The sequence below is a fragment of the Martes martes genome (genome assembly GCF_963455335.1).
Source record: "Martes martes genome assembly, chromosome: 8".
Taxonomy (NCBI): Eukaryota; Metazoa; Chordata; class Mammalia; order Carnivora; family Mustelidae; genus Martes; species Martes martes.
Window position 1 is genome coordinate 132,956,638 of NC_137895.1, and position 12,100 is coordinate 132,968,737.

Consider the following 12,100-nt stretch of genomic DNA (forward strand, 5'->3'; position numbering starts at 1 on the left):
GATCATTCTTTTGATAGTCTGTTACACACCAGAACTCTATATTATAAAACAAGTGCAATTTAATTTAGTCACTACAGGCTCATATACATCTATAAAGAATGAAATGTTTTGATTTAGATAATTTAGAGAAGTGATGAAAGGCACGTTTCTGAAAGAGCTGCCCATGTTGGATGGCCAGTGTCTTCGTATACACTGTCTTTGGGTAATCATTATTTCCATGCAGGATAGCAAGGTCAAGGGAATTCTTTATTTCATGTTTGGGGCATTTTGCTTTATTATGTTTCCCTTATTTCCATAATCATTCATAGCAAGACAAAAACTTCCGCCACTGAATAATTAACCTATGACTTAGAGGTGTGTATGGCCTCTGGCTTGCTTCTCCATTCTCCACCTCAAATTTCAACCAGCATGCAACTCTAATTTCTTTATAATAAAATAACAAATTTAACACTGTGTTGACCACCTTATAGGTATCACTTCATTTCATTCTCAGGACTATTGGTCTTATGATTATCCCCGTTTTACAGAGAAAGACCATGAGGCACACAGAGGGGAAGACATTCATCCAAGATCACGGAACTAGTAAGTGGCCAAACGTGACTTGAGCAGGGGTTGGAGTTTGGCTCCAGAGCAAATGTGAGAAGCCACTTCACTCGGCTGCTTTTTACAGTACAAAAGGGAGCTTGTCTTAGATATGGACAGTGCTCAAATGTTGGTGAAAATAATTAGCATAAATCCATTTTGAATGGACCCCTGTAATAGCTACCATGTATTGATCATTTTCTGTGTGCCAGACACTGAGCTAAACTGATTATGTGCTTTATCTTCTCACACTGACACTTTGAGATAGGTATCATAATTTTTCCAAATTTACAAATGAAAAACTGAGACAGATCTTAACTAACCTGCTCAAGGTCACACAATTAAGAAACAGCAGACACAAGACTCAAGCACATCTAAAGCCCAACCTTCTAAGCTCTATGCTAACACAAACTCAACAGCAACAGCTCCAAACAGCATAGTAACAGTCAAATTTAGGTTAGTAACTTCTCAGCCATGAAGATGAATGTTTCTGGGTGCCAAGTATATAAAGCAGTGAGCAGCATGTGCAGGGTAAGAGAAGGCAGAAATCATACATCTGGTCTACCACTGGTTCTCGGGAGAAGCCTTCTTCAGTGCTTGCTTGCTCCCTTCCTACTACCCCCCAAATCCCCGAATCTATGTGTTAAAGCCCCAACCCCTAATGTGATGGAATTAGGAGGTGGGGCCTTTGGGAGGGAATTATATTTAGATGAGGTCATGAGGGTGGGGTCCAAATGATGCGATTAGAACCCTTAGAAGAGACACCAGAGAGCTTTCTTTCCCTCCCGCCCCAGCCATAAGAGCATAAGGCAATAAGGCAGCCATCTGCAAACCTTGGGTCAGGTCCTCACCCAGACACTGAGTACTGTATTGGCTAGCCCCTTGGTCTTGGACCTCCCAGCTTCCAGAACCTTGAAAAGAAATGTTGTTTAAGCCATCAGTCTGTGCTATGGTATTTTGTTATAGCAGCCAGAGCTGACTAAGATACTAACTCAAACTTTCATGCATTCATTCAAACCTTTATTCACTCAAATGGTCAAAGACTGATATAAATATTTTGTTCAGGCACTGCTAGGTACTGAGGATAAATAGTGAATAATAATGGGATCTCAATGTGGTTTCTACTTAGCAGAGAAGGTGTCTAAGTCTTCCATTAAACTGCAGTATCAGATGACACAAATGCTAGGATAGGAGTTAGTACCCAGGGGCCTTGGAAATTAACAGGAAGCACATAAAACCCTTCAGGACAAAGAAGCCCTCATAGAAGAAATGGCATCTAAGATGCGTGGCTTCTTTTTGATTGTTAGCTAGGTAGTGAATCTGACTGGGAGGTTTCTGAGGATTGTAAGGTCTTGGGGTATAATGGTGTCCTCTGTGGGGATTTTAATTCCTTTTTTCCCCCAAATCCATTTCATTAATTTGCCCAGATTGCTCTTTAAAAACATTTGAGAACGTTCTCTGGATGAACAGTATCAAAGAGAATAACAGCTCCTCAGACTGGTGTCTAAACTCCTTACATCAACCAGTCACCCCCTAAACTCCTCTTCCCACCTCCGCACACTATCCAACAGTAAGGACCACTTCCCATTCCCTGCATGCCATCCCTGGGCCTCTGTGATGACTCTCCCTCTGTGTGGAGCGTGCAGCCCTCTCTACCGCCACATGCTTCATCCTGACCCATCCTGCAAGTCATGCTCAGGTTGATTCATGATGCCGTAGGATGCTGTCCTTGTTTCCTCCAGTCAGAAGTGCCTCATCCTATTGCTGAAAGCCCTTAGTGCCTTTTGTTTGTTTATCTAAGTTGTCTTACCTATCTTATGGCATTAAACATTTTCCAACCAGCACTCTGATGAGCTGTGCCTGCTACACCAGACTAAACTACTTCAGGGGAAGAGACAATGTTCTGTTTGTTTTCTACCAAAGAGCCTACAACTATCCTTGGCATATAGTACTTGATGCGTCTTTGCTGAATCAATGAATAAATGATAGATTTTTTTGAATGTTCAACTGCACCAGGCTTGGGTCCCAGGAGAGTTGGGGGAATTATTCTTTCTTAGGGTTTATAAAAAGACATGAAATGTTCATCAGTTCCAGATTACTTAGTAAGAGGTTGGCCTGGAAATACCAACACCTTTTTCCCCCTACTTTCTTTACTCCCCAGCCCCTGGAAAACAATTTTCTACTCTCTGTTTCTATGAGTTTCATTTATTCATTTGTTTGTTTTGTTTTTTCAGAGTTCACAAATAAGGGATACCATGCAGTATTTGCCTTTCTCTGGCCTATTTCACTTAACATAATGTCCTCCATAAACATTCATGTTACAAATGGCAGAACTCCTTCTTTCTCATGGACGAATAATATTCTAGTGTATGTATGTATCTATGTATGTATGTATGTAGACACATCTTCTTTATCCATTCGTCTGTTGACAGACATTTAGGTTATTTCCATATCTTGCCTGTTTTGAATAAAGCTATACTGAACACTGGAGTGTAGATATCTTTTTAAGATCCTGTTTTCATTTATATTCAGAAATGAGACTGCTGGATCACAGGGTAGTTCGATCTTTACTTTTTAGGGAAAACTCCATACTGCTTTCCACAGTGGCTACATCAATTTACACTCCCACCTACAGTTCACTAGGGTTCTCTTTCCTCCACACGCTCACCAACATCTGTTATCCCTGGTCTTTTTGATGATAGCCATTCCAACAGGTGTGAGGAGGTATCTCATTGTGGTCCTGATTTACATTTCCCTGATGATTAGTAATGCTGCACCTTTTCATGTACCTGTTGATCACCTGTATGTCTACTTTGGAAAAACATTTACTCAGGTCTCCTGACCAGATTTTAATCGGATTGTTTGTATTTTTGCTATTGATTTGTATGAGTTCTTTATATATGCTGGATATTAAGCCCTTATTAGATATATGATTTGCAAATATTTGATCCTGTTCCGGAGGCTGCCTCTTCATTTTGTTGATGTTTCCTTCGCTGTGCAGAAGCTCTGTACTTTGATATATGGTCCCACTTGTTAATTTTTGCTTTTGTTGCCTTTCTTTTGGTGTCACCAACATTTTTATCTTCTAATTTCTAAAGAAGATCGCATTTCATATTGAAGACAACAAGAAATAGGAGATTCTTTTCCTTACCAAAGCCTTCCGTGGGGCACGGACATTGAACTTAAAACCCAGTGCCCATGACTGAGAAATATGGCCAATCAGAAAGTTCAGTCTTGTTCTTCCACTACGTGGAATCTGTTCAGTTCAAATTCCAAATAACAAAGATCAACCGAAGACTAAAATTCCATAGGTGAAACTGTAATATAATGACTTTTATCTCCGACAGTCACATAAAAAAGCAGTTCTGTCTTCTTGGTAGAGGATCTCAAATAATAATCCTATGGCATATGCTGGTGCTCTAGAAATCGGGGGTTCAGTTACAATACATTTGATATTTATATTCCATTATCAACGCAAAGAAGGCATAGACAAAAGATCAAGTTGTTGGATTAAAATATGAGAAAAAAGTCCAAGTTTTTCTTTCATGACTTTCATCTTTGGCCCCTGACTCCAACAGCTAAAATCTCGTAAAACATGGCCTCAGAGTTACATACTTAATTATTTCAAGCTTTGTTTATTAATTATCCTCAATGAGCATCCTGACCTCTCGTTGTGCTATATGAACTATTGTAGCACTTTAGCTACTTCTACTAAGGTCTATTCCATTGCTTTATTTTCCATAATATTCAGTTTATATAAGGGAAGTGGACTATGTCAGCAAAGAATTAAAATGCTTTCCCTTTGTCAACAATAGCCACTAAGAGGGGCGCCTGGGTGGCTCAGTGGGTTAAAGCCTCTGCCTTCGGCTCGGGTCCTGATCCCAGGGTCCCGGGATCGAGCCCCGCATCGGGCTCTCTGCTCAGCAGGGAGCCTGCTTCCTCCTCTCTTTCTCCCTGTCTCTCTGCCTACTTGTGATCTCTGTCTGTCAAATAAATAAATTTAAAAAAAACTTAAAAAAAATAGCCACTAATAGTACATGATTGTGCTAAAACCTCCATTAATATAAACCTTGCATATACCTTTACTCTGCTATCCAAAATCAAGGGCTAGCTCTGTTTAAGCATCATTTATATTAAAACCCCCACTGGCCTAATTTAGTGCCTCCTTTCCATTCGAATAGTTGGGTGCTTTACCATAACTTAATTAAAACACATCTACCTAAACATCCTTCACCATTAAAAAGGATCTTGAAAGACAAGCTTGTAATGGGAAACAAAAAACAAAACAAAACAAAACAAAAAACAACCAACTGTTCAGAATGCTAAATTGTTCTTTGCTACAGCAAAATAAAGGCAGGGAGTCACCTGTGAGATGGAAAATGATCATTTTCACAGTTCAAGAACGAGCAGCATACATTCCATTTCCAGGACACTTCCAGACAAAGAGGGCAGCATGAATAGTACATGTAGCCAGTTTAAATATTTGTTTTAATCCCAACGAGATCATTGGTTTTAATATGTATAATATAATTACAATGCTTAGCGCACATTGCTCATATAATCTAATTTTTTCTGGTGACATATTATTCCCGGGCTTTAATTTCAGCAATGGCAAGAACTCAAAAACACATTTAGGTTATCATTAGTAATGAAAAACAACCCTGGTACCTGTTCGAGCACCTTGTGCACATATCTCATTTCAACTTCAAAGCATTTTTAACTACCAAGACACAACCCACTGCTACATGATTTGTACATTTTCACAGAATATCATCAACCAGCGGCCAGCCACTTGAAATTAATGCCATGTAAAGCAATTAAAGTTGAAATTCTCCACCCCTGTGCAATATTTGTAAATGGCCTTGCAGAAAATTTCAAGACAGTCAAAGCCGATGAAAACCAAACCATAAAACTGCTTTCAAATGCCACCGTCTTCCTTCCCAGCCACATATCACTAGTTAGCAATTGCCTGAATTTTCCATTTTTCCTAGATGTCAAAGCATAAGCACATTTTTAGGACTCAAAGGATAAAAAACACAAAGTGTCATGTTCCACTCATCATTAGCCGACCCACAAACAAAATAACTACAGGTGCCTTGTTCTAAATAGCACCAAGGTTTTCCAGGGCTCATTTGCACTTCGCCAGTGACAGACTGGAGAGAAATGTGCAACAGGGCAGGAAGCTGAAGAACAGACTGAATTCTACAAGACTCTACAAACAAATGAGTGCAAGTGAAAGAAGTAGTTTGCCGCCAGCAGAAGGATTCGTCACCAACGGTATTAACGTTATTTCATGTTAATGCGAGGAAGAGAAATAATTGTCAATGGATAGGTCCCACACTGCCCTGGAGAAAGTAAAGCGAGACCTGAGACCACATTAGAAGAAGCGTCATTGAGGGAGAACTGACATTATTTCTCACGCCCTAATTGCTGTGCGTTACAATGACTGCGAACGGCAGTTAGGATGGGATTGTTGTCGTGTTTATTTTCAACACGACGCAACATTACAATAGCAACAACCCATGAAAAAAAATAGGTAGGCTCATTACCAAAATACCTCCCCTCACACTGCAGAAGGGATCGGATCCTCCCTCGAGTAATAAACCAGCTACAGTGAAAGGTCCTTCGCAGTGAACACGGGCACTGTCTTTGGGTATTCACAATAGAACACGCTACTTAATAGAATTCAGGGTGCACACCGGGTCTCTCAGACATCTGAGTAATTTTTATCTGCGTGATGATAGCTCCATGTGGGTTTCATCTGACAATATGAGGGTGGTCTGCTCCTCAGCTGGTCTAGAAAAGTTGAAAGTCATTCTGCATTCCATTATTTCGGGATTAACTTCCTCACCACAAACGTGGGCAGACCCACAAGTCTCTCTCTCTCTCTCTCTGAAAATGACAAATGCTTAGGTCTTCACCGTGAACTTTCTCCTAGCGAAAGCACAATGACAAACAGACCCAGTGGGGACCACGTACACCAGAACACACGTCCGCTTTGAACCCTGTAAACCGGCACGCACTTGAAAAGTTTCTTTGGGATGGCATCCAAAGAATTAAGACATAGAATAATTTAAATATTTGGATCACAGTAAACAGGGTTTTTTTTTTTTTGGCAATATTAATCATGAGCCTATAAGCAAAGATTTTCTCTACATAAAAAAAAGCAACCAAATGTGCTTATCTCCTGTAACAGATGGTGACGATATGTACTTTCTCCCTATTCCTAGTGCTGTTCATTATCACATTCTGCTGGCTCTTCTTCTTGTTCTCAAGACTCTCATCATTTTCATTTCTAGCAGTTCCCAGGCAATACCCTATGCCCTATTCACTCATTCATAAGTGGTTACGGAGCACCTTTTAAAACGAAGGAAAGATGCGAGGTGCTGTCTATGATGCCCGCTAAAATACCTCTTAAAATACTGTCACTCCCTTTTTTCTTTTTTTTCTTTCTTCTAATAAACAGTGGTAATCATTTTTTTTTTTTTTTTAAGATTTTATTTATTTATTTGACAGACAGAGATGACGAGTAGGCAGAGAAACAGGCAGAGAGAGAGGAGGAAGCAGGCTCCCTGCTGAGCAGAGAGCCTGATGCGGGGCTCGATCCCAGGATCCTGGGATCATGACCTGAGCCAAAGGCAGAGGCCCAACCCACTGAGCCACCCAGGTCCCCCGGTGGTAATCATTTTTGATAGCTAGTTGCCTATAATATACATCCTGTTAATCATATCTTATTTCATACAGTGACATAAAATATAAAAAATATATAAAGCACACAGATCAATGTATATATTGATTTCTTTTCCTGGTGAGATAATAGTACTAAGTATTTGTTTTAATGACAATAAGAAATACAAAAGTATTTATATTATCATCAAAACTATGATGTAAGTTCTTTCACGGGAGCTCCGAATTCTTTCCTAACTCTGTAAGTCATTGGACGCAATCACAATAGTAGATATATGGAAGAAAGATACAATTCATTTTGCTAATTCCCATGAATATAATAAGGGAAGCAACATGTTTATGGTTCCTGCAGAGAATATAGCATATATATATATATATATATATATATATATATCTCCAAATGCATGATATAACTTTCAAAAAATGAGAATGATTTCTCTAAGCCATACATGGACATTTCTCTCATATCTTCTTGGTTACATCTCTTATGTGTGACTCATACGCAATTTCTGGCATTTGCATCATGAAATATGAGGTCTTAAAATCTAATGTGAGGAAGAGAAAATTACAAAGGCCTCTCCAAGAAGATACAGGATTTCTTTTGAGGTATATCAGAAATCGTGCACAGAATAAGCAAAGCCAGCCTGCTCACCTTGGTAGACTTCCCACTAACTCGGTAGTTGTCTCTCTGGAGGAGAAAAAGAAAATATATATGATTAGCTTATTTTGGTAAATCATAAAAATTTGTTTTATAAAACCATAACACAACATAACAAGGCATGGTAATATCATATGTGTGAGGGAGATAGAATTCAGGATGCACACCAGAAATTTACAATTGACTAACCACATTTCTCATTAATTCCCATAGACATTTCAATGGTTACTTTCAATGAGATTTTACACACATGCAAAATATCTATCCCTGCTTTCTGCTTAAAACATTAAAATCTGACAATGTACAACATATAGAAAGAAAATGGGAAGGGAAGAAAATCCCCAACCACCTTATAGGTATTTTCCAGTTAAACAAAGCGCTTGTATTTCTTTTTCCAAGAATCATTTAGGAACAAGTTTCTTTAAGCATGTGTCTTTGTGTAGATGACCTCTGTCACCTGAGGTTCACGTACAGTACAGAAAGAACACGTACAGCACAAAATCCAATTCTTCCACTAGCAAATTGCTGTTTTTTTTATTTCTTCATTATAGTGTCCTACCAGGTGGGATTTTTGAAGGCACATGCTATGATAATTCAAAAGGCACGAAAGACAAGTCACTAATTGAAAGCTTTACAGTGTACTAATAAGAGACAGATTTCAAAACTAACTTTTTCCTAATTGCAATATTCTATCTTTCAATCAGAGATGCATTCTTGGAAATTACAGGAAGCAAGGAGTAAGAGGTTGAGACAGAGGCTTAATGATAAAAGTGGAGGTGGGTTAGTAAAGGTGCAATTCTTAGGAACAGTGGTACATAATCTTCTTCGGGTCATGTAGTCCCTTTAAGAATCTCATTAAAGATACAAACCCCTTACATAGGATAAAATAGTAATACACCAGTACATGGGCACCAAAATACGGTGCACAACTACAGACGTGGACCTCCTACAACTCCCATGTGTATTCTGGATTAGGAATCTCAGCCTTAAACTTACATTGTTTTTACTCATATTGACTATCCAAATAAAGGACTTCCTCCTCCGGGAATTTTCTCTGGCCCTCCCAGCCTCTAAAACTCTCTCCTACCTACTGTCTGTGACAATCCCTGGGCTTGCTGCTTCCTATAGAGCCATGCTACCTTAAATTAACGATTTATAAATGAGTGAATTATGCTGGGCTCCTATAGAAATAGTCTTTCCTAAATAACCAGATAATTGTTTTAAGATTGATTTATTTATTTTAGAGAGGGAGTGTGAACACAAGTGGGGGGAGGGGCAGTGGGAGAGGGAGCGAGAGAATCACAAGCAGATGTGGGGCTCCATCCCAGGACCCATGAGATCAGGACCTGAGCTGAAAGCACAAGTCAGATGCTTTACTGACTGAGCCACCCTGGTGCCCCAATAACCAGATAATATGAAACTTACAGCTTTGATGGCTACAGAAACTAGTTTTTGAGAAAAAGCCTCCAGTCCTTTAGCAAGAACCACAGCTGAAAGTTCTGTCTGTGACACTACTCGTTGCTTTATATGAATTCCTCTCTTCTAAGAATTCCCTGCCTGCATTAGAAATCTCTCTTTCCCGACAGAATCAGAACTGCGGGTACCCCAGCTATGAGACACCCCTTCCTTTAGTCTTCCTTTATAACATCGATCGCAACAAGCATCTTTTAAATTCTATTTTAGTATTTACTATTTTGTAACTTGAGGCCAACATTTGTGAGTACTCAATAAATATTTGTTCGATTTGCAAGGAATGAATTAATGATCTCTTCTGACCTTCTTGTTGCCCTGGAGGGTTAGATCTATGTTGTGAGCTTGCTCATAGTAATAGCAGCATCCCAGGGCCAAGGTACATGATCTTTCCTTCTTTCCAATCTTTTAACTCTTTATTTTGGCTTTCCAGATTGTATGTAATTTAATACTATGAGTCCCCCTTGTATCTTTTTTAAAAATGTGGGACATATATTATAATATATCCACTTACATCCCACAGTAGAGCAGCATTTCTCAGCCTCAACTACAATGATATCTGGGACCAGAAATTCCTTTGCCATAAAGGCTGTTCTGTGCTCTTAGGATGCTTAGCAGCAGCGTCGGCCATTACCTACTAGATGCCAGTTGTACGTACCCACCCTCCCCCCCACTTTGTGACAAATAAAATGTCTCTAGACATTGCTAAATGGCTCCTGGGGCAAAACTGCCATCAGTGGAGAACCTTTGCAGTAGAACAAGAGAGTTGACGGATCAGTAATTGACTTCTGTTTCAAAACCTTACTGGCCTGAGAAATATTCTCCACTCCCATGGAAAAACATGGCGGCTGAGCCTGGTCAGGAGTGCCCATCTCACTGGCTCGTGGCACCTCCTAAGTGTGCGCGCTGACTACGAGTAGGCTACATTTGCTCCCCAACCAATTTATGTTAAGGAGACTCATTCTTATTTTCAAATCTAATTAAACAAGATATAAAGCCAATGAAAACTGACTGTGGAAGAGTTCTCGTTTCTTTGAAAATGAAGTGACATTCTTTGGAAAGAGTAAAAATGATGAGTAGCTTACAAAAAACTGATCTTGAATTAAGACTAGGGGCAAGAAAACCATAAATATTGGGGGATGAAAGACGTGATTTTCACATGTGTTTTAAGTTCTTGTTCCTCTTCAAAAATAAACTAGAAACAGGTGGTCAGTTATAGGTGTGATGTATGCATGAAAGACAGTGCAGGACTCCACTTGGGGGGTCCACGCACTCAAAGTGTCGGCCTACTTTTAGCACAAAAAGGCTACGAAAGAAAGTTCTGCCCTCCACATAGGAAGTACCTGCAGGGGAAATTTATGTTTTATACAACTGTGTACTCAAAAATTTACATTAGAATTACCGATATCACTTCATAGGAAAAGTAATTTTTTAGTGAACATTCATGAATGTATGAACACAGTTTAAATTATCAGATGTTACCTAAAAAAGCCCAATGATTCCATCAAAGTATGTAGCTCCACAATTTCAAGAAAGAACACGGAGAGGGAAAGAAGCATCGTATCTGACTATACTAATGCAGCTGGGCTCACCAGCCAAATGCCATTTTTGAGATCAGCAAAAACATTAGCGCTTTTAAAGTGACGATCTGTTCATTTTTACCCATTTGCTAATAAATAATCTGAATTATTCACATTTTCATTCACATTTCTTTTGTAAAGAAATCATTGAGGAAAATACATTTAGCATAATATGCTATGCTTTATCTAGATAACGCTCCATCAAAACCCACTTGAGAGAACTTAACAAAGTATCATACAGAACATTTTTGGGGCAGTGAAGCCACTCTGTATATGGTACCATAAAGGGGGACACATGTCCTTATTCGTTTGTCCAAGCTCATAGAATACACAAGGCCAAGAGTGAGCCTTAATGCAAACTATGGAACTCGGGGTGATAATAATGTGTCACTGTAGGTTCATCAATGATATCGATCCTGGTAGGGGACGCTGATAGTGAGGGGAGGCTGTGTATTTGTGGGGTTAAGGGGAATATGGGAAATCTCTGTACCTCCCTGTTAATTTTGCTGTAAACCTAAAACTGCTCTAAGAAATAAAGACGAGGCTTTTTTCAATGAACTTGCATGGGGTTCCAGTGTCCACCATTACCATGACTTTCTGAACATAATTCATCTTCAGCACTAATATCTATCCAACACATTTGGTGAACACTTAGCATATGTTCAACACACACACCACGCTGGGTGCTTTCAGAGACACCAAGATGAATTAGATCCTGAATCCTTTTTTCCAACTGTTTATACTCCAATAAGGGATATTATATCAGGTATAAAAGGGTGGATACTTTTGACTTTTATACTACTGAGAGCTCCTTTAAGCCAAAGACCATGACTTACTTGTTATGTTGAAGACTCAGTCCCTAGCAAAACCCAGACAACCAGTATATATGAGTGGAACAGAACCAAGAAACATTTCCATTCTCAGGTAATTCCCATCTCCTACATTCATTTCTTAAAATGCCTGTTGGAATCACAGCAATTGCACTAATTTCCTTTCTTTTGGTATCATTACTAAGATAATCTGATTTTATGAAGAGAGCAGAATGCTAAAAACTAAGCGAAAACAATGATGACAAAAACAACAAAGCACACTTCCGTGTCCCAAGACATAGAGCTGTCCTGGG

The 12,100-nt window shown here is 39.3% G+C and overlaps 1 protein-coding gene across 2 annotated transcripts in view; it reads right to left on the reverse strand.

Annotated features, from left to right (window-relative positions):
* Positions 1-12,100, reverse strand: part of CELF2 (CUGBP Elav-like family member 2) — a 505,935-nt gene that overhangs the window by 381,421 nt on the left and 112,414 nt on the right. For both annotated transcript variants that reach the window (XM_080810117.1, XM_080810118.1), the window contains exon 2: positions 7,922-7,957. The gene's annotated coding sequence lies outside the window, so the exon portion shown is untranslated. The remainder of the gene's footprint in view (positions 1-7,921; positions 7,958-12,100) is intronic.